This window comes from Gymnodraco acuticeps, unplaced genomic scaffold, assembly GCF_902827175.1.
Source record: "Gymnodraco acuticeps unplaced genomic scaffold, fGymAcu1.1, whole genome shotgun sequence".
Classification (NCBI taxonomy): domain Eukaryota; kingdom Metazoa; phylum Chordata; class Actinopteri; order Perciformes; family Bathydraconidae; genus Gymnodraco; species Gymnodraco acuticeps.
The window spans coordinates 612,782-634,001 of NW_022990011.1; positions in this window are offsets into that span (position 1 = coordinate 612,782).

Below are 21,220 nucleotides of genomic sequence, written 5' to 3' on the forward strand. Positions count from 1 at the left end.
TAGTTGTCTCGCCCTTCCACTCGTTGGTGAATCTGTATCTGGAAGACCTCGAGAGAGTCTACTAACAAAGCTGCTGCTTTTTTTGAAAACGTTTCCTTGTACATTATACAGTACCTGGGATTTAAATGAAATATTGAGAGTTTCACATTCGATCACATTTCTCCTCAGTTTGTACACTTTCTGTTTAGGATCACTTGGAGGCTGAATAGTTTTCTCAAACATTTATTATGAAGATTATTACAATGATGACAACTTCATATTTTTCCCTTCGACAAATATTACTGTGAAAGATTCATATGTAAAACAATCATTATAAATGCATTAATCATAATACAAGGTAAGCAATTACATGCTGAAGCCACATGTTCTCATTAATAATCCTTTTTAATTTGTGTAAACTGGAGGAACCAGTAAGCCACACGTCAAAAACCTGGGAGGCCGCCTTTGGCCCTGGAGGTCAAGGGGTATAGGCGACTTAGTGGTATTTCTCTATTCCCTGCTGACAACCCCGCATTGAAAATTCAGATAATCTCTCATCTCTGTTGGCCGGTATGCTGTTACACAACTCTCTACACAAACATGTACACACAGACACTTCAGCAGTAAACACACAGTATGTGTACATGGCCAATCACACAGAAAAACGAGTTGACACACACACACACACACACACACACACACACACACACACACACACACACACACACACACACACACACACACACCACACACACACACACACACACACACACACCACACACACACACACACACACACACACACACACACACACACACCAACACCAACACATTCTCACTCCCATCCCGTCACATATTGACGGACGGTCAGGGCCCCTCCCCGTCACTATATTACGTACAGCGGACCCCTTGACCGTCAGGGTTCTACGGGCAGGGCGTCCCATAGACCTTCATTGCGGACTACGGACCCCTTGACCGTCAGGCTTCTACGGGCAGGGTGTCCCATAGACCTTCATAGACCACGTGATCAACAACAATGGCCGACCTTCGTGTTATTCTCGGTGGAAAATGCCTATTTTAAGGTTCATTTGGCCATTAAAATGCGTTTTGATGTCATTTTATGCGAGTAATGAGTTTTTAATTCTGATTATTTGTGCAGTACATGTACGTGATGTTTAGTTTGCTAGTTATGACGAAGATTACTTCATGAATGTGTACACATTCATGGTTGCTAAAGTTTTTTTGGTGGAAATGTGTTTTTTCACAAAGTCACCCTCTGTACTTGGACTTATTGGGAGAATCTAAAGGCAAGAACATCCCAAATATTAATTTAGGTCTTTATTTTAGACCTTTAGTGTATAAATAAATAAAAGGGGCTCAGAGCCTCGTATTTTTTAAATCTTTTTTTCCTTCTAATTTGTTATTCTTTTCAAAATAGCACACTGTTATTTACTCACCAATAACACACATTTATCCTTGCTTTTATTTATTGGTTTAATTCCATAATCTTGGGCTTTTTTGGCGTTTGTCAGGAACTGAATTTCAAAATAAAAATAACCGGAAACAGACGTAGGCATTTCGAGCGATTACCCAAGATCCTCAGCTACGATGATTGGATGTTTTAGCCGCAATGCATGCTGGGATTTGGGGTTTATATTATATGAAATCCGGAAAACATTTTAAAAGAATAAAATAATACTTAATTCCGAGTGCTCTTGCTTTTCTCTTTGAAAGTCATCACATAACGGCATTGTAATACACGGTTCGGCTGCATTGTATATTACAGATCTGCCGTAGTTCTTTATTTATGAGAAGACCTTTGGAAAAACTGAAGAAATGCCGCCGAAACTGAATACTTGACGTGGATCATAAATATTTCAACAATTAAACAACATCTTCAATTTCTCTTCACACAATACGTCTCCTTGCAGTATCAACACTAATTCGGCTGACTTTTACATTTGATATAATTCATAGATAGGTTATATTTACACCATAACGGTGCACAGCTGATATAAAAGGACTTGTCGTTTTTAAAGATACTACTGATTTGAATTGGATTGAATTTTGAATGTAAGAATGTAAATACTGAGTCTGAAATAGTATAGCAATATGCTGTAAAATTATGTGAACGCATGAATAAAACTACACATCTTCAGATGTTGTACATACAAGTGTCCAACACTAATAATACAAAGTTATTATGGCTGTGTGGACCTTGTGTGCACCGCCTAGTGGTTAAAGCACGTTATTGAATTATTGTTTTTATGTGTTATATTTGATTAATATAAATATTAAGAGTACATACTTTCATAGGGGGAAAGTAGAAGGTCTGTGATAGAAATATAGAATATAAAAAATCAAGAAGATACTATAAGTGATCTCTACAATAAAACAGTTTTGTGCAGGATGTACAAAGATAGGAGGAGGTGCAAAACAGAAAAACGAATTAACCTTTATTTAAACATTAAATAACAGATTAAGGTCTTCTTTTAAATAAGAAAAAAACTTTGGGGGTATCTATCTACAGATAAATATTAAGCCTGACAAAGTACTTAACGTCTAATATATTGCTTTCCTGCAATGTTAACTATGTTGAAGCACTTATTTTATCTGATATTATACATATGGATTATACTCTTATGTATGTAGATAGAATAAGAAATGTGCAGAATATGACAGTTTAATGGTGGAGGTACACACATATTGATAGATGTCTTGTTGAGGAACCTGTGACCCAAGTGTTTCATTCATTGCATAACTACACCGTAGTTGTGTATATGATATGTCAATAAACCTTCGAAAATCTTGAAAGGGATGTGCAAAATAGCCATAATATGCAGTCTTTAATTAACTATTAGTAGAGAATAATGAGTAATTAATATACTTTATTACTCGTTTCCATTCATGTCAATTGCAGATACATGTTTAGTCTTCTCAAGCACCAACTATCAAATATCTCTCCTGATTGTTGACACTTGACAATCACCTTACCTGAATTTTACTCAGGTGTAACTAAAGTCTGATTTAAGGGTTGTTTATATTTCACATCATTAATCAGAATCTGCAAAGTAACTCAAATAAGTGTAGTGGAGTAAAAATACCAGGTTAACCTCTGAATTGTATTGGAGTAGAATTACAAAGTAACAATGAGCTGTCATGTGGGTATATTAATGCTATATATTAATGCTGCCCATTATGGACAGCGATTTTCACCCATTTATTAATTATATGTTTTACATTTGATAACACCAATGTGTTTAATACTGGCAACTTCTAATTGTGGGAAAAACGAAAACGTTCAGTAGAGACGTCCCATAGAACATTTTGCGAAACACAATAGTGTAGTGTGTAGTTCTGGGGGGCGTTCGATTCCAGTTTTGGATAGTTTGGCGTGGTTTCGTTCCATTTCAAACAGCTGTTTGACGCTCGGCGTAACCTTGGCGCACTGCCACTCCAACATCCAATCCCAGACCTTGAAGATTAATCACGGGGACTGTAGTCCTAAACGATAGCTGGGAATTATGGGTAGTGTAGTGTCTTCGGCAATCCTAAACTCAGAAATGTTGACAATCGAAATGATGCTCGAAATGTCCCTTATAGGCCTACGTCTGTTTCCGGTTATTTTTATTTTGAAATTCAGTTCCTGACGAACGCCAAAAAAGCCCGAGATTATGGAATTAAACCAATAAATAAAAGCAAGGATAATTGTGTGTTATTGGTGAGTAAATAACAGTGTGCTATTTTGAAAAGAATAACAAATTAGAAGGAAAAAAAAGGTTTAAAAAATACGAGGCTCTGAGCCCCATTTATTTCCCTCAAAGACGGCAACACTAAAGGTCTAAAATAAAGACCTAAATGAATATTTGGGATGTTCTTGCCTTTAGATTCTCCCAATAAGTCCAAGTACAGAGGGTGACTTTGCTGTGAAAAAACACATTTCCACCAAAAAAACGTTAGCAACCATGAATGTGTACACATTCATGAAGTAATCTTCGTCATAACTAGCAAACTAAACATCATGTACTGTACATGTACTGCACAAATAATCAGAATTAAAAAAACTCATTACTCGCATAAAATGACATCAAAACGCATTTTAATGGCCAAATGAACCTTTAAATAGGCATTTTCCACCGAGAATAACACGAAGGTCGGCCATTGTTGTTGATCACGTGGTCTGGGAGCTGTTGCAGCGTCCATCGCAACCACCTTAGCAACCATGCATGTGTACACATTCATGAAGTAATCTTCGTCATAACTAGCAAACTAAACATCATGTACATGTACTGCACAAATAATCAGAAATAACAACTCATATTAATCGCATAAAATGACATCAAAACGCATTTTAATGGCCAAATGAACCTTAAAATAGGCATTTTCCGCCGAGAATAACACAAAGGTCGGCCATTGTTGTTGATCACGTGGTCTATGAAGGTCTATGGGACGCCCTGCCCGTAGAAGCCTGACGGTCAAGGGGTCCGTAGTCCGCAATGAAGGTCTGTGGGACGCCCTGCCCGTAGAAGCCTGACGGTCAAGGGGTCCGCTGTACGTAATATAGCGACGGGGAGGGGCCCTGACCGTCCGTCAATATGTGACGGGATGGGAGTGAGAATGTGTTGCACACACACACGCACACACACACACACACACACACACACACACACACACACACACACACACACACACACACACACACACACACACACACACACACACACACACACACACACACACACACACACACACACACACACTGAACCTAGACCCCAGCTCACCACAATGCGGATAATCTCCTTTATCTAGCTGAGCAGCGCTCACCAGGTCAACTCCCAGATTACCCTCCTTCGTGTGTTTGTGTCTGTGTGTTTTCTACTTATCCTCTGGTCTATGTTTGTTTGCCAACACTGCACCACTGCTTCCCACCAGTGGCGAACCGTCAGGGCCTTCAAGGTATTCAGAGAATACCCTGGAACACTCAGATAAAACAAACAAAAAATAGATTTAATTATATAAATAAAATGTATATAAAATGAATAAATGAGAATCATATCTGTGTTGTTGATCTGTAATATTACAGTGTTACGTTTGATTTGTTTGTCTTTCTCGGACCATGCACTACGCATTTCAGTGGTTTTGTGTTAGAAAAGAAAGCAACCAATCAGATCTTGTTCTGGGTCTCTGGGTAGAATATCCTTCAACCAAGGTATTCTACATCCTTGATCGAATGCCCTGGCCGTTGCACTGAATGAGAGCGTACGTTTGGACTGACAGTTTGATCAACCAATCATATATTGATTTGTAGCCAATGGCCATATTCTTTCAGAGTTTCCCTCGGTTCCAGGGTACTCTAGAAGGCCCGCTAGTTAACTAGCTCGAGACAGAGGATCTTGATCAGTGTTTCTCAAACTTTTTCATATCAAGGACCAATTGACCAATAAAAAAACACTCGCGGACCACCTAACTCCACAAATATCCAAAATCACATAGTCTTTCTAGAACAGATTACAAATCGCCTGAAAATGGTACAAACAAGTGGTAACATGTGTGATGAATAGGGGTGTAACGGTTCACAGAAGTCAAGGTTCGGTTCATACCTCGGTTTGGGGGTCACGGTTCGGTACGGGTTCGGTACAACAAGAAAAAGCAAAAAAAAGTCCCAAATGCATAATTTTTTTTGTTGCTTTTATTTATTTAGTAGTGCAAGTTTTGGTATGAAAATAAAGAACTCTAACATTTGGAATCATTAACTGTATTACACAGTTTAAAAACAAACTACAAACAGTAACACACACAATCAGATGGCCATATTATTTATAATGGCTGATGTACAACTAAAAAGAATGTCTTGAAAATATTAAAAATAAATAATAAGAAAAAGTGCAATCACAATCAATAAAAGGCAATACAGAACTGTATAACATCTCCTGATGTCAAAATATAAAATAAATACAATGATAAATATAAAACAAAATAAAATCGGTACCTTTAGGAGCAATGTCTAACATGTGTAATTAACTTGTGAATGTGTGAGGCCATTTGCCCAAATAAAGGTACTCAAGCTTTACTCTATTTTCAAGTTTTTCTTCAAAAAGATGAGGGGGGGGGGGTTGAGACGCACAGGCTGCAGTGGAGACGCTGCGCACAGCTGATCGACAGCTGGGACACAAACCACCAAATACTAATACAAACAAATAATTCAGATCCAGTCGTCATGACTCCACACCGGGGGGATTCCCCGTTCACTTCTTACAGTTTCTCATCAAGGGGGTGTCTCCTGTCCCCGGTACAAACACACTGCCTGAGGAAGGATGTGTATTATTTTTGTCATTAACCTTTTTCGGGCCATTTATTTATTTATTTTGGTGACGATCCGACCTCCATGCTGCTCCCCTGTTCAAACTGCATCCACCAAACAATATGATTTATCTCGACCTCCCCAAAATAACCAGAATCTGACACGGTGTGAGATGTCTTTTTTAGCTGTTCTGTCGTCATTTCCTGCGATCTTCTTCATAAAGTCAGAATGAATGAATTAATGGGCGTTTCTTTGACTATTTATAGGCAAATATGGGCGTTACGTGAACCCCGCAAAAGCTGCACCGCATTTCGAGTCGGTTGTGATTTATAAAGGGAAACCGGCGTAGGAAGTGCTGTACGCACTTTCCTCGCCGGTGCGCAATGTTTGGTGAATCGGGAAGTGGCGGAAAATGTATGGACCTATTTTTCGGATTTCTACTACGTAAGCAACCTTCCCACGTGAATCCTACGCACGGCGTTATACATGAGGCCCCTGAACAGGTTAGCACTTTATCATAAAGCTACCTATGAGACTTTATAATCCATATAGTTTCCATATATTTTGTACTTGTACTCTCTACAAACTATGTAAACAAAATAAGTAGATTGACTCAAAGTGATTGCTTGAAGGGGGATTTGTGAGCCTTGACATAAAGGAAACACACATTGTGACATAGTTGCAGTAAGATGGGTGTAAAGTGGTCAAAACCATACATGAAACCGTTTACATATTAGCCGAGCCTGTTTAGCTTCAGCTTCATACTGTATTTGACCACACTTTCACTAAACACTTTACTGCAATGATTAACTGCGTTAGGAGACAAAGTCCAACGTTAATTGTTAGGCCCCAGAGCTTGGCTGAGTTAGGAAACTAATCTTATTAATTTATAATAATTTTAATTATAATATAGGCAATTTCTTTATACTTTTTTCATAATATCCTCTTCCCCTAATTTACATTAGCTGATATCTTTTAATTGAGCTATTGAAAAGCTATTATGTGATTTCTTGTTACGTCTGTATCTGTGTCCACCGACCTCCATGTGTGGATCACAGTGGCTGATGTGTGGGAGTTTGCTTCTGAAGAACAAATGCGATTGCATCTGGCCAAGGAAAGGTTCTTGGCTTTGATCACTAAGGAGAATTAATGTGCCAGGGTAGCTGTCAGCCACAACAGGGGGCGCTGTGGATGTGCTCCCAATGGCTGCCGTACCCCAAAGAGTCTCAAATCAAAGGGAATCACTCTCACCATCGTGCTCCCAATCAACGCTAATTACTGCTCCGTGAATCAATTAGGCCAATGATTAATGGCTTTCCAGAAAGATGTGGAAGGATTCAATTACCAACAACACACAGCAACAAACTGCCATTTACCTCATCAGCACTGAAATGAAGCAGACCAGTCAAACACCACACATGTCAGTGCAGTAGTGTCCACACTGTTTCATAGTTTAAGTTTAACCTGGAAAGTGTGTGTTCCAAGATGTGTGCAAATGTTTTCATACAGTACGTCCCGCTTACGGCAGGCCCCGATGAACTTCTTATTGCAATGAACTGGCGAAAAGCCTCCAGAAAGAACAGATCTGGGGGAGTCTGGCACATTTTCATCCAAGGAAAGGTTTTGGATTAAACAAATCTATGATAAAGCAAACGTCTCACTAGGCAAAATCTCTGTCTGCGCTCCTCCCTGGCCCTCACCCCTGTGTATCAAACAAAGTGACATTTGAGAGAGAGCAGAAAAGCCGAGTGGGCAGATGAAGGGAGGCGCTGGGAGCGAGAGAACAGGGGAGGTAGCCACAGAGCCATCTGGCTGGAGGAGATGGATTTCATTGAATTTTTCTTACAGGAAATCACAGAAATACCTTCAACACAGATGGATGTTTTTTCTTTTAAACCTGCTATATATTAGTCGATCTTAAACAAATGTCTACTTTCTACTTAAGGAGTTCAATTATAGTCTGGATTGCTGCTGTAACCCATTAAGGTTGCTAACAAGATACAGGATATGCATTATAGCACTTTTATAATAGAATTGGGAGGGATGAAACCCTCTTTAATGCAGAGCACACAGCACACACACAGTGAAATGTGTTCTCTGCTTTTAACTAGGGCTGTCAAACGATTACAATTTTTAATCAGATTAATCACAGCTTTAAAATTAAGTAATCATGATTAATCACCATTCGAACTATGTCCAAAATATGCCATTTATTTATGTATATTGTTGTGGGAATGGAAATATAAATGAAAGAAGGCGGATATATCCATTTAACATACAGTATCTATGTTTATTAAAACATTTTTCTGCGTGTCAAAATGAAAGACAACCCACACACCTATCAATCATCAAACCGTGGGGTCTTAATTCATTACGTGTTGATTTCTATCAACGGGGGAGTACTTCAGGAAAGTCGACAGAGGGGGGGGCGGCGGCGGCTAGTGGAGTACTTCGTGATCACAGAGTGTGAACGTTGTGATCAGCTGTTTTAGCGCAGTTCTCCAGTGAAGGGGGGGGGAGTCTCCCTCCGCAGCCGGTTAGCGTAGTTTTGGCACAATTCCGTTGTACAGACCGACGTTAACAGCAGCCCTGATTGATTGATTGAAAAGTTTATTAACAGCTTGTATATTGGGTACAGTACAGTACAGCTCAAAACATACAATTGTTAAGGGGATGCAGACCAGAGAAAGACTTTCGTCTTGTTTACATCAGGGTCCCCCATTTCCAATTCATCATGTCATTTAAGACATATAAGACATATTTGACATACAGATGGCTTATTTACAATTTACATACAGGTGTTTTTTTGTTTTTTTTTACATACAGATTGCTTGTTTACATTTTTCATTTTAGATTTCGTTCTAATACATCCTAACCGGACATTTAAGACATACCAAGTCTACAGATATACATAGTAACAGAGTCTAAAATGCGAGTATATACATAGATGTGTGTCTGTGCACCAGTGGCGGCGCCAGAGATTTTCTCTAGGGGGTGCTGTGGGGTAGCTTGACGTTTCATAGAGGGTGCTCAAACATTTAGGGTTTCCCATTAATGCACCAGCGCTACAGTTGAATTTTCTACTGCAACACTCCCCACGCACACACACACAGTGCACCCGCGACTGTTACAATGAAGGCTCGATAATCAGCTCACGGCATATAGGAAGGGGTAAAGTGATATTTTTACAAGTGGGGAGCGGACCTCACCTCCTCTAGGAGGGTCCTCACCTCCTCTAGGGGGGTCCGGGGGCTAGCTCCCCCGGGAAGATTTTTTGTTACATATTTAAGTTAAAAGCATCAATCTGGTGCACTTTGAGAGCAACATTAAGAGATCTATGGATACATCTCAACACCCATACGAAACAGAACTGTCAACAGATTTTCTATTTCTTTATAGATATTTTACAAATCACTCCCCTTTTAAAACAAACCGTTTGAGACCCACTGAGATAACTAGACTAAAGTTAACTATCTAAACACTGAGAGAGTCCTTTAATTCACCTGAGTTGAGGTTACCTGAGACTCTCCGTCTGACAGGAGAGAGTTCTCCCTCCACCTTGTTGTTGAAAAAGCTCCTTATATCCATTAGCTTGGCTAGCTAGCTAGCACCAGATGCTAACCACAACGATCTCCGGTAGATACCCACTGGTGCGCGAGGCGAGCTCTCTCGCTCGCTCGCGCACGCACGCACACAAAATGGCTCGTGCCACACACACACACACACACACACACACACACACACACACACACACACACACACACACACACACACACACACACACACACACACACACACACACACACACACACACACACACACACACACACACACACACACACACACACACACACACACACACACACACACACAGAGCAGGGCTTGAATGAAACACAAAGACCCAGAAGTAAGCTACTTGTACTCACGAGGCCTATTATGTGCAGAATCCCTCTCGCTTTCAGTTGGTTTTGATTGAGTGTCCACACGTGGTCGTTTAAGGACTAAAAAACGATCAATTTTTCACTTTGCTGTTAGCAAATCATTTGGCGCTCTAGCTAACAGGGAGTCAATCAAGTGTCACAAAGTAATTTAGCCTATGGGTAGGTCAAAAATCGAATGGGTGCTGACCATTGGCCTAATCATATCACCTGTGTTGGCTTTATGTTTTTGGTCAAAAATGTGTTTGTTTCACATATGCATTGATGTAATCAATAATATTTCTAATTTAATTTAATAAAAATAATAATAATAATTTTCGAAAAAAAAACAAAAACACATATTTCTTGGGGGTGCTTAGGGGGTGCTTTGGCAATCCTGGGGGGTGCTTCAGCACCCCCTTGCTCCCCCCTGGCGCCGCCCCTGCTGTGCACATGGAGACCGACTCTGTCGTCCGGTGATCTAACCGCCTTCTGGAAAAGCTTCACAAGTACGTCGGTACGCAAATGCGCTTTGTGACACAAGTGACGGTACGCATTTCAGATTACGCACATAACCTGCGTACCAGTTATGTGCACCCCGTACTACAGCAAAAGTATTCTCCGTCGGGACTTCCTGCAACAACACCAAGCCGTTATCAATGATGTTCTATTGAGAAGACGATCACTACGTGACAAAAGTTTTTAAAACCGTGGCTGCTGAAATCAATCTTACTAACAGCTGTCTGTGCAATTTACTCTGCGCGAGTTGGCAGACTTTATTTTGCTTACTTTAACATCATTTTTCATGGTGGGGCTAAGCCATTTCTTGGTATGGGTGTAGCCTACCCCAGCCATACCCTGGCGCTGCCACTGGTGGCACGTATGGGGCGGGCCATTCTGCACATGCGTTAAATGCGTTAAATATTTTAACGCAATTAATTCAAAAAATTAATTACCGCCGTTAACGCGATAATTTTGACAGCACTACTTTTAACCCATCCTAGTACCAGGAGTCTAGTACTAGGAGCAGTGGGCAGCTATTGCACAGCGCCCGGGGAGCAATAGGGGGAAGGGGGATGTCCGGTGCTTTTGCTCAAGGGCACCACGGCAGGGCAGGAGGTGAACTGGGACCTCTCCAAGTAGAAGTCCACACTCCATATTTTAGGTCTGGTCGGGGACTTGAACCGGCGACCCTACGGCTCACAGTCCAAGCCCCTACTTTTTTTTTTTTTTTTTAATCTTTTATTATCAAAAATAGACATTTAACATCTCATCACATACAGCATTTCTCATAATACACACATTCAATTTTTCATATCACTAGCTTAAAGGTAGTGTGCCTTTAGTTTTCTGTTCAAAGTTTAAGCACAATGCTCCCTCCTCATTCAGCTCAACTAGCCTGCTGCCATCCACAAAATCCTCGCAAAATATGTCCTTTTCCACATGTATTAGTACAAGGTTAATGACCCTTTTTACTGTCCTCTTCAATATATGCCACACCTCTGACATTTTACCCTCGAAATGGGCAATGTTCCTCCTTATTTGGACCGCACGCCTTGCATGGCTCAGAACATAATTTAAAAGATTCACATTGCATTCATCCTTCTTCTCAATCACACCAAACAGCCACAGCTCCTTCCATTCCATTTCTCTCACATACCATTCATTCCAACATCTACCAATTAACTCTTTCATCCTTCCAAAAAAACCAACAAGCTCTTTACATTCAACAAACTCATGCAAACACGTTTCAACCTGATCCTTACACACATCACACTCTCTCTCAACAGTTGCATCAAAATGACTAATGATCAGGTTGTTAAACACTCTATTATGCCTCAACACAAAATCAAAGTTATCACATTCAATACTGTTCCACTTAATTTTCACATTCTCCTGCCAGTCATACCGTTCACAACACTCATCCACACTTTTTCTGATGCAGGTCTTCTAATCACATCCCCTTTTAACCATTTATCGCATATTATTAAGGCCTGCTCTCTCCTGTCCTTTGACCTCAGCCCATTCCCATTAAAAGAGGAAATTGTCACCATTACAAGTGTTATTAATGTTATTATTTTTTCCATTCTATTTATTTTTTGTCCGGACCCTTTGCAGCTCCTCCTTTCGCTTTCACCCGTCTTCTCTCCACCACTTTCTCCTTATCGTCTTTCCTTTTTGCATTTAGCCTGCTGGATTCTCTCCTCATCCCTCTGCTCTTTGTCCCAGCATTCGCCCCGCCAACGATCTTCTCCTTTATGGGCCTTGTTATCTCCACCTCCTCGTCCTCAGACTCGTTCTCCTCGTCGTCTCCTCCCTCCTCCTCCATGTCTGACACAACCGAGCTGACCTCCATTCCCTCAGCCATCTGTCCTCCACCTCCTTCTCCTTCTCTCCTCCCACCGATAGCTCCTCCTCCATCCTCAGGATCAGGTTCACCTTCAACGTCCGCTTCAGCCTCGGTATCAGTTTCTGCCCCCAGAATAACATCCACCACAGCCTCTGCTTCAGTCTCAGCCAAACCTTCACCACTCCTCGCAGTCTGTCCATCGTCCACAGCAGCCGGAACAGCAGCAGTATTTGCTTTGCTACTACACATGTTCCCTTCGTCTGCTTTCCCCTTCTTCCTCGCTCCATCTCCTCCACCTCCCATGGCAGCCTCATCAGCTGCCCTCTTTGCATCAGCCGCCACAAACACCGCCGCGACAGCAGCCACAGCTTCCTCGTTCATCCTGCTCCCAGCCTTATCATGTATATCCTCTTCTTCACTTTCTTCCTGACTTCCACCTTCCTCTTTCTCCATTCCATTCTCCACTTTATTTTCCGCCTGTGCACTTTCTCTCCCCCTGGCTCCGCTCGCCCCCTCCTCCCGAGTCACACAGTCCCGGGCATAGTGTCCCTGTTTCGCACATTTATGGCATTTAAACTCAGGGCATTCTCTGTATAAATGCCCTGGCCTTATGCACATCCTGCAGACCGGTACTTGCTTGTCATGAATCACCCTAAAGTATTCCGGCCCCTCTAGAGTCTCGAACCTTGTGGAGTAAGGAAGTGACCGCACTTCCTTGTTGAACTCCACTCTCAAAAACCTCGTCCCATCAACCACATCAGTGCCGGGCCACATCCTTCTCTTTATTGCCGAGACAGGCAGAACCCCCCACATTGCCAATCTGCCTTTAATTGAACTGTCCAATATATACGAAGGTATATTTAAGAATGACACCGTGAGCTCTTTTGTCATGCAGTCTCTGCCCCGCACCAAAGCCCCATTTATTCGTATTCCATCCAACAGTTTATTTTTTCCTTTTTCTTCAGCCATTGTCACTTCATATAGCCCATTTCCTTTCACCCGACACCCCATCACAATTCCGCATTCTTTTTTAACTCCTTTTAGCAAATCCATAACAGTTACTGCTTTTCCACTCTCCACCGTCACCACAACTGTAAGATCCTTTTTATATTTTTCCTCCTCCACATTCAACTCAAACAGCTCTCTCACCTCCTTTTGTTTTCCCACTCCTTTTTTTTCATTTTGTCCATTCGCATTTCCGTTGTCATTTTCCATTCCTTTTTCATTCACTGATGTCCCGTCTTTCTCCGTACTCTGCTGTAATTTGTCAATGTCCGTGATCCGTGACGCAGTTGATAATTCCATTCCCGTTTTCTTTGCCAGTTTATCCGTCCGATCGAAAAAAAAAAACACACAGGTCAGGGGAAACCCCCAGCCATCAAGGCTGTTTGGGGGTGACTCAGAACAACAACAAAAAACACAACTATAAGTTTGACAAAACAAAAGATTCACTTATTTCCTCCTCAGACCAAAGTCACGCACGTCCGCTCACAGTCCAAGCCCCTACTGACTGAGCCACTGCCGGACTGTTTTGAAGTAAATATTTGGGTTACTACTGTAACTTGCTGAAAATGTGAAAGAGCATATGCTTGCGGCAACAATGCATCAATGCCTCGGTCTGCGTAGTGACAGTAACATCCCTTCAGGTTACTCTGTGGCAGCTTATGTTGCCATGACAATGAGCCTGTCACTCATCTTCCACTCATATTCTGACATATTTTATTTAGCTTACACTGACATCCAAAAACTCTAAGATAACCATGACGGAGCTAATTTTGATTTTGTGTGGCCTCCAAGTTTCCTTCTCTGTGGCTTTGTTTGCGAAAGAGATTGGAATGACAGTTACTTTATTTTCTGCACTTGAACTCATCACTAATCCAACATTTATTGGAAAATACTATCATACCTGAAGTTTGCAAATAGTTACACCACAAATTCTAACTGAACTAACAACGTTGGGTCAAAGGACATTTTTGTAAAACAAAGCGCACACAAAGTCCCATTGGTCAACTTTCCCATCCGGATCTATGACACCAATTACATCATTATTACAATGGGATGCCCTACATATTTGTAAGGTATGCTGTGGATGCAAATACAACCATATTGTCCTCAGCATAAAATATCTGTACCTCTGTTCTTTATTTATTTTATTATTTCTTGATCCCTTTTTGTTTACCAAGGTTGAGTCACCCAACTAAGAGTGTGTACTATATAACCTACCATGCATTGCCATCTGCAACAAAGCATGGATATGTGTGCAATTTGTTGGCATTCACGGAGCTCATGCCTATTAGAACTGTCAGCAAAATACCAATGGTGTGTGAGCTGTAAATAAATAATCATTCCCACATCAGAACAATGACAACAAAATAGCAAGAGTCCATGTCTCAGCGCTAGTTTCTTTCGAATATCCAGTATCTGAATGAGGGATAGTATTCCCTTCACACCTCCATTGTACTTGCAGAATGTAAATAAAAAATAACTCTTGAACAGTACAAACTGGCAGGAATGTGTTCGTTATCGAGCTACAGTGAACAATTTTTCCCCCCTTTTGTCAGCCTCAATCTGTCTTTTTATCGTGCTTACATACCTCTATCTTTATCATTCTGTCTAAAAAATGGTGACTAGAAGTGACTTATTTCCTTAGAAGAACAGTGAAAAGTCCTACAGAAAAAGCAAGCACAAATGGTGTCAGATTCTAAAATACGAGGGAATAGGGAGTGTGATGGGACTAAATTACAGGTCCTACGATGACTGAAACCATAATAGTAATATGGTGTGCCAATTGACGCAGGCAGACACCCCAGAAAAACTATCAGTCATAATATTTATTCTTTAATTGTCCTCTGTTTATTTTTGTCTTTGTTCTTGCCTTATTTTCACCCTCAAGTGTCTTGCCAAATGCTCATCATTGGTAACACATTGCTTTATTTGGCAAATGGTTCACTGGAATATTCCTTTGAAGGAAGAATATTATAAGACACAGACAAAAGAAAGACACACTTGAAAAGAAAAGTAACAGTAATGTATGTTCAGTTTATCAGGCGTTGCATTATTTGCTTATCACAGATGGCAGAAAACATGTCAACCCCGATAAACACAAGTGACAATCCGCCTATAGATTTTCCCCAAATCCAGGCCTCAGTCTTTTTTCCCCCTCTCTTAATGTTTCCTGGACTTCGTCATGCTTCATTTGGACATGACTGACTGTCTTCTTTTCCAACAGATGGCCCAGGCCTTTTTCAGAGAGCTTGAACTGAGTTTGCTCTCAGACGAGTAGACCTCCTTGCATCATGCAATGTCTTGAGAAAGTTACATTTTGTGAGAAAGTTGCTTCTTTTTATGGGTGATATGGACGTTTATCTTAGTGACCATCACACACCCGACACTTAAGCCAAGCAGAAGTCCAACTGGTGACATGTCTACTCCTTCTCTGTCCCGGAGATGTGCTTCAGAGTAAGCAGAAAATATCTGGGAAGAAATATGAAGTGTGGGAGTCTACAGACTCCCAGTAGGTCACCATTTTCAGAGTTGGAATGGAAGGACAGCATGGATGGGGCAATATCTTATCCGTAAGCAAATCCAGGCCTGGGCTTTCTCCTCTTGATTCACCCTCTCTCCCTCAATTTCCCCCGTCTGCTAAGGATGTACATGCATCTGTGCAGACCTTGGCTTAGTCTGATTAATGGCTATGTGGATATAGAAAGAGAATCAAACGGATAGCCTGCATGTGTTCTTTATTTATAGCCAACACAAATGAAAAGTGAGCTCATCCTCTCCCCGATTTGAGCCTCCTTACTCTCTTTCTCTCGCCCTGTACAACTGTCAACCGCCTCTCAATTTCTTACAGTGAAGCATCTGGAAAGAGTTATGGTCCACACTGCACCACAAGAAAGGAAAGTGTCTGCCCCTTTGGACCATTCTGATTTGGAGAAGACGTTGTGAACGAGGACCACAGTGGGTGTCCTGTTCATGGACAGAAAGTATAACGCCTGCTAAATAATTAGCTGTGACAGTTCCATTAATCAGCTCAAGAAAAAACATTACATTTCTCTCTAGCGTTGTAGTCGTCTTATGTGTGTCAGTGTATGTCTTATAAAGCCCAGCTAACCATAACAGTTTATTGGATTATTTGAACATGAATATTTCTCTCTGTGCCACAAGACCTTGGAATGGAATATATGATGGGTTTAAGGATGACTGTTAAAGCCGAACTGTCCTGTAGGTAGGAAGTAGTGAAACAGAACTAAAACTGAAGGAATTCCACTTTTCCACAGGGAGACCATATTTGTCCTTAAGAGAGATCACTACCGCATGATAAGAGAAACAAAGTTACATTACAAAATTAATTAAGATCCAGCAAATGATTACTGGATTAGTCTAGAATTAATTGAAAACTCTGATGAAGACCAGATTACAAAGATAGGAGCATATAAGCCTCTTGTGTTCAAGGAAATAATATCAGGAGGGAATTTTGTTTTATTTCAAAAAACGTAAGATAGTTGTATCGTGTTGGGGGTGTGAATACTGAATCAATTACTACATCTTATTCAGAATCCCAATATTTGACACAAAGTTGTCAGCTTATGAAATCCAGACAACTTGTAGGGGAACTATGTTTCGTTGCATGTTCACACTCTATCCTCTACTCAGACACACACCTTTTGGTCTTGTAACACATTAAAACATATTTTAACAGTTTATAACTTCCGCAGCTTTCATTTTGAGCTATTTTGGGGTCTTTGCCAACTAAGCAGGCCAACACTTCAAATGCAACACCTTCAGGTTTTCAATGAGGAAAAAGCAGCAACAATAGCATAGCTGTGGGGTAAGCAGGCTCCGGCTTTCTTTTCTCAGAGCATGTGCCCCTCGTCCCTCCCCCAGCATCCGCAATGTGGGATCAGTACCTTGTGTGTTACTGAAGGCAAAGGCTGCTATTAAAAGAGAGATGCCCTCCATGAGCCGGGTCTGTCTGTCTCTTCAGCCTTCAGGCTCTAGATGTCCAATAAAGGTAATCCCCCCTCAACAACACACATGGTTAAGTGGATGGTTTAGTGTCTTTTGGCAGATTGGATGATGGGCTGACAGGAAGGTATGGATTCGACCAGGATGAGGTCATTGTTTACCTGCAGAGGTTGAAATGAATAGTGTTGTGCTTCAGGGAAGAACTTTGTATGGAACAAGAGTAAGAGGAAGACATCTGTCTTTGAATCTCCTCCGAAAGCACAAACAATCTTTCTCAGTCTTATCAGTCTCACATTACATCCTGAAATGATGATGTTTGTGTTTACTTTTGTGTTCCTAAGCGGAATGGACTAAGTAGAAGTTCGATAGCCACCTCCATCACTCATAGCAACAGTGAGTCTTCGACTTTGCTGAGCCCTTACTCTGAGATAAGGCTTTGGATCCCTTTGGCTCTGCAGTTTGATCAATCTGCAGATTTACAGCCACCACTGCAGCACACTGATGAAGCATAAGAGCAGTACATTCTGCTCCCCTCATAGAAAGCTCTCATGTATTGATGTAACACCCTTGAAATCTTTCCTTTCGGTGGAATAACTAGCGAGTGGCTGATCTTAATCAGCTAAGACTTTTTTCGTCACTGTTTCGGTTCATATAACGGTTTTCTATTGCACATTTGCAGTACCTCTAATACCACACAGATATTGCACAATTTCTCATTTATATCCCTTAATGTCAGTGTTGTTCTTTCAGGACATTTGCAAGACTGTCTTCTGTCCTCTGAAAAGCTAATGGCAAGAGGCGTTCTACTTGTACTTGGAATTATATATCTATCAGTCTTTTCTGAAGTTCTCTTAAATACTTTTAATGCTCTAGTTTTGAGCTCTTCCTTTTCTTAAATTGTATCATCGTCTCTACTCTTCTTCCTGCGATAATCACACATTAATTAAAGCATTCATAAGCAAGATACATTTGGCCCTCCTATTTGCCTAGATTAAAACATGATTCTGACTTAATTTTGTTGTGATGATGACGCTCCTTGAGTTTACCTGCAAAGTCATCATACACCTTTACAAAGTCTGATGCTTTGGCAACATCTGCTACCTGTCAGGCCTTCAATCAGGTTCTGCTGTCCAACATAGAGCTCTTCAGCTCTTCTCAGAGTCTTTTATGATTCTGCAGAGGCACACCTGACTGGGACGAAAAATGCTCTCCCTTGGGCTGTTACTTGAGACATGATAAAGTCTCCTGAGTCTTAAAGGTATGGAGGTGATGAAGCAAGCACAAAGCCTAGATCTCTTCCTCCTGAATTGTGAATGGTGGGGGGCGCCTGGGTAAAAGCATCAAGGGGGGCTTAATGGCAACCTGCCTAACCTCTTGACCCTACTTTGTTCGACGGGAGGAACTAGGGGTACCTGACTCAGGCTCCATTCAGGAGTAATAAAAGCACAAAGCTGGGATATCAGACATGTGGTTCAAATTCCTACCCTCTTTACAAGACCTTGGTGAAGGCTCTTGTCACACATATACAAAGAAGTACACTTTATTCTACTTGTATGGCAATATTTGTCCTTATCTACATACATATTCCTCTGACAACATAGTGTGTATTATAAGGAATGCTAAATGTCAAGAAATATCTGATTTTTATTTCCCAAGCAGAGCTCTTATACCTTGTATTTTTGTAGTCTGGTTAACTATGTCCCTAACTTCCTGGTAGCTGTAGCAAACACTTATGCATTTGATGTACGCAGTTGCTAATCTAAGGCAGTTGCGGCAGGTGGGGATTGAGCTCATTACTCCTGGTAGGGTCAAAATATGAGGCCCAGAGCAGAATAGAAACACTCTGATCTCCTTCCCACATGTGCTACAGACTTGGAAGTTTCCCTCAGCAGCCAGCTTCCTACTGACTGTGAATCAAATGAACCTTTGCTTCCCCTGTATAAGCATATCCTCATTTAATCCCACAGTAAGCATCCCTCCTCTCTTTGCTGGATCTTTTTGGTGAAAATGCATGTTCTATTTACTTAGTTGTGTACATTTTCTGCTTGTTAAGTCTTGATTTAAGTGCCAATGGCTGTCCAGCGCTGGTAAGACTTCTCAGACATTCCTACGAGAGAGTAACAGTGTGGGAGAACAGAGGCTCTCTCCTGTCGTTATAGTATGCTCTGCTCCCTATAGGGGGAGCCATGACCTCACGTTCCTGCTGTCCTACTCCTGCTCTTTGCTGTTCTGTTTTACATTGCTTCTAGTGTACCTAAAAACAACTTCAGGCTCAGCCTTGGCCCCGGCCCTGTGAATACATCGAAAACACAATATAATTTAATCGAATGCAATGCATACAGTTATTTGGAAGGACAGACGAGCAGCAACATACATAAGGTAATATGTGATGTATACGCTTTTGCCTGCACATAGTGGCTGAGTATAGGTTTCACTGTCAGTCAATCTCACTGCTGTTTTCAGACACTGTGTCCATAAATCTACATGAACAGTGTGGCTGAAAAAAAACTACTTAAATAATGTCTTCTATATGAAGGCACACATATTATCTCTATGTGGTTTAATTCAATTGTTAAAATGCTATTAATTAATGAAATTGAAAAGATTCTCCAGAATTTTTATTTAGTTTTTCGTTTGTTTCATTAGTGTTAACGAAAGTAGTTTAATATATCTTATTATCCTATTATATCCTCATTAAAATTCAAATGTCGCCCTTTTTTTTTTTACAAGGAAAAAAAGAGAATAAATCATCTAAAAACATTTACATACACATGACAGTATATTGCTGTGCTTCAAGGGGACAGCCTTTTCTGTATCATGTATAACACTTGGTGGACAATAGATACTTTATTTGCATTGTAGCCTGTGAACTTGTTCAGCACTTGAGCACTGAAGACAGACAATGTCTTAGTGTGCATGGTATTGCAAACGGCTGAATGCTTTTGAGGATACACTATTCCTCTGACCCTGTTTGAGCTGCAGGGCAAATACATCAAGCCATGTGCTCTGAATAAACAACTGAAAGAAGGGGTTATTCAATGGAACTCTGTTTCCCAGAGATAAGTGTTGCTTGAACACAGTAGCGTCAAATGTGGAGAGAACAAAATAAGGATTTTGATGTTTGGTTGGCCTCACCCAGAGATTATACATGCCCGTGGAGGGATGTGCTTTATGGCCTTGGTGACATAAGGCTATTGGCAGGATATTGGTTGTTGAATGCGGACCTATATGCAATGGAAACAGTTTGGCTTGAGGCAAAATACACATCTGCATGTCTTTGATGCTGTGCTCCGGTTGATTCACATGTTGGGTCTGGGGTCGGCTGTGCAAAGCAACCACTAAACATCTCACAACTCCATTTTCTGGGTTGGACAGTCATACCTCAGCTGGGCAAACAGTGGTGCAGTCAACATGACACAAAGGCCCCTTTAGACTGGCTGTTGCCCTGCCTATTTATCAATTAATTTAGTGAATACAATTTCCATGAAACCTGATGAAGGGACAAGATTTCTGTCCCTTGTTGTCTTATGAATTCTGTGGAACTTTGTGCAGTTCATGTACATGCCAGCGATTGTTGATATTAAATTACCACAATTTAATTTATGCGGCCCTAGGCAATTCTACACTACTTTTCTTTTATCGGATTAATCTTTCAGTTCATCCACATTGCAGACAAGAAGGTCATACTAAATGATTGCAAAACACT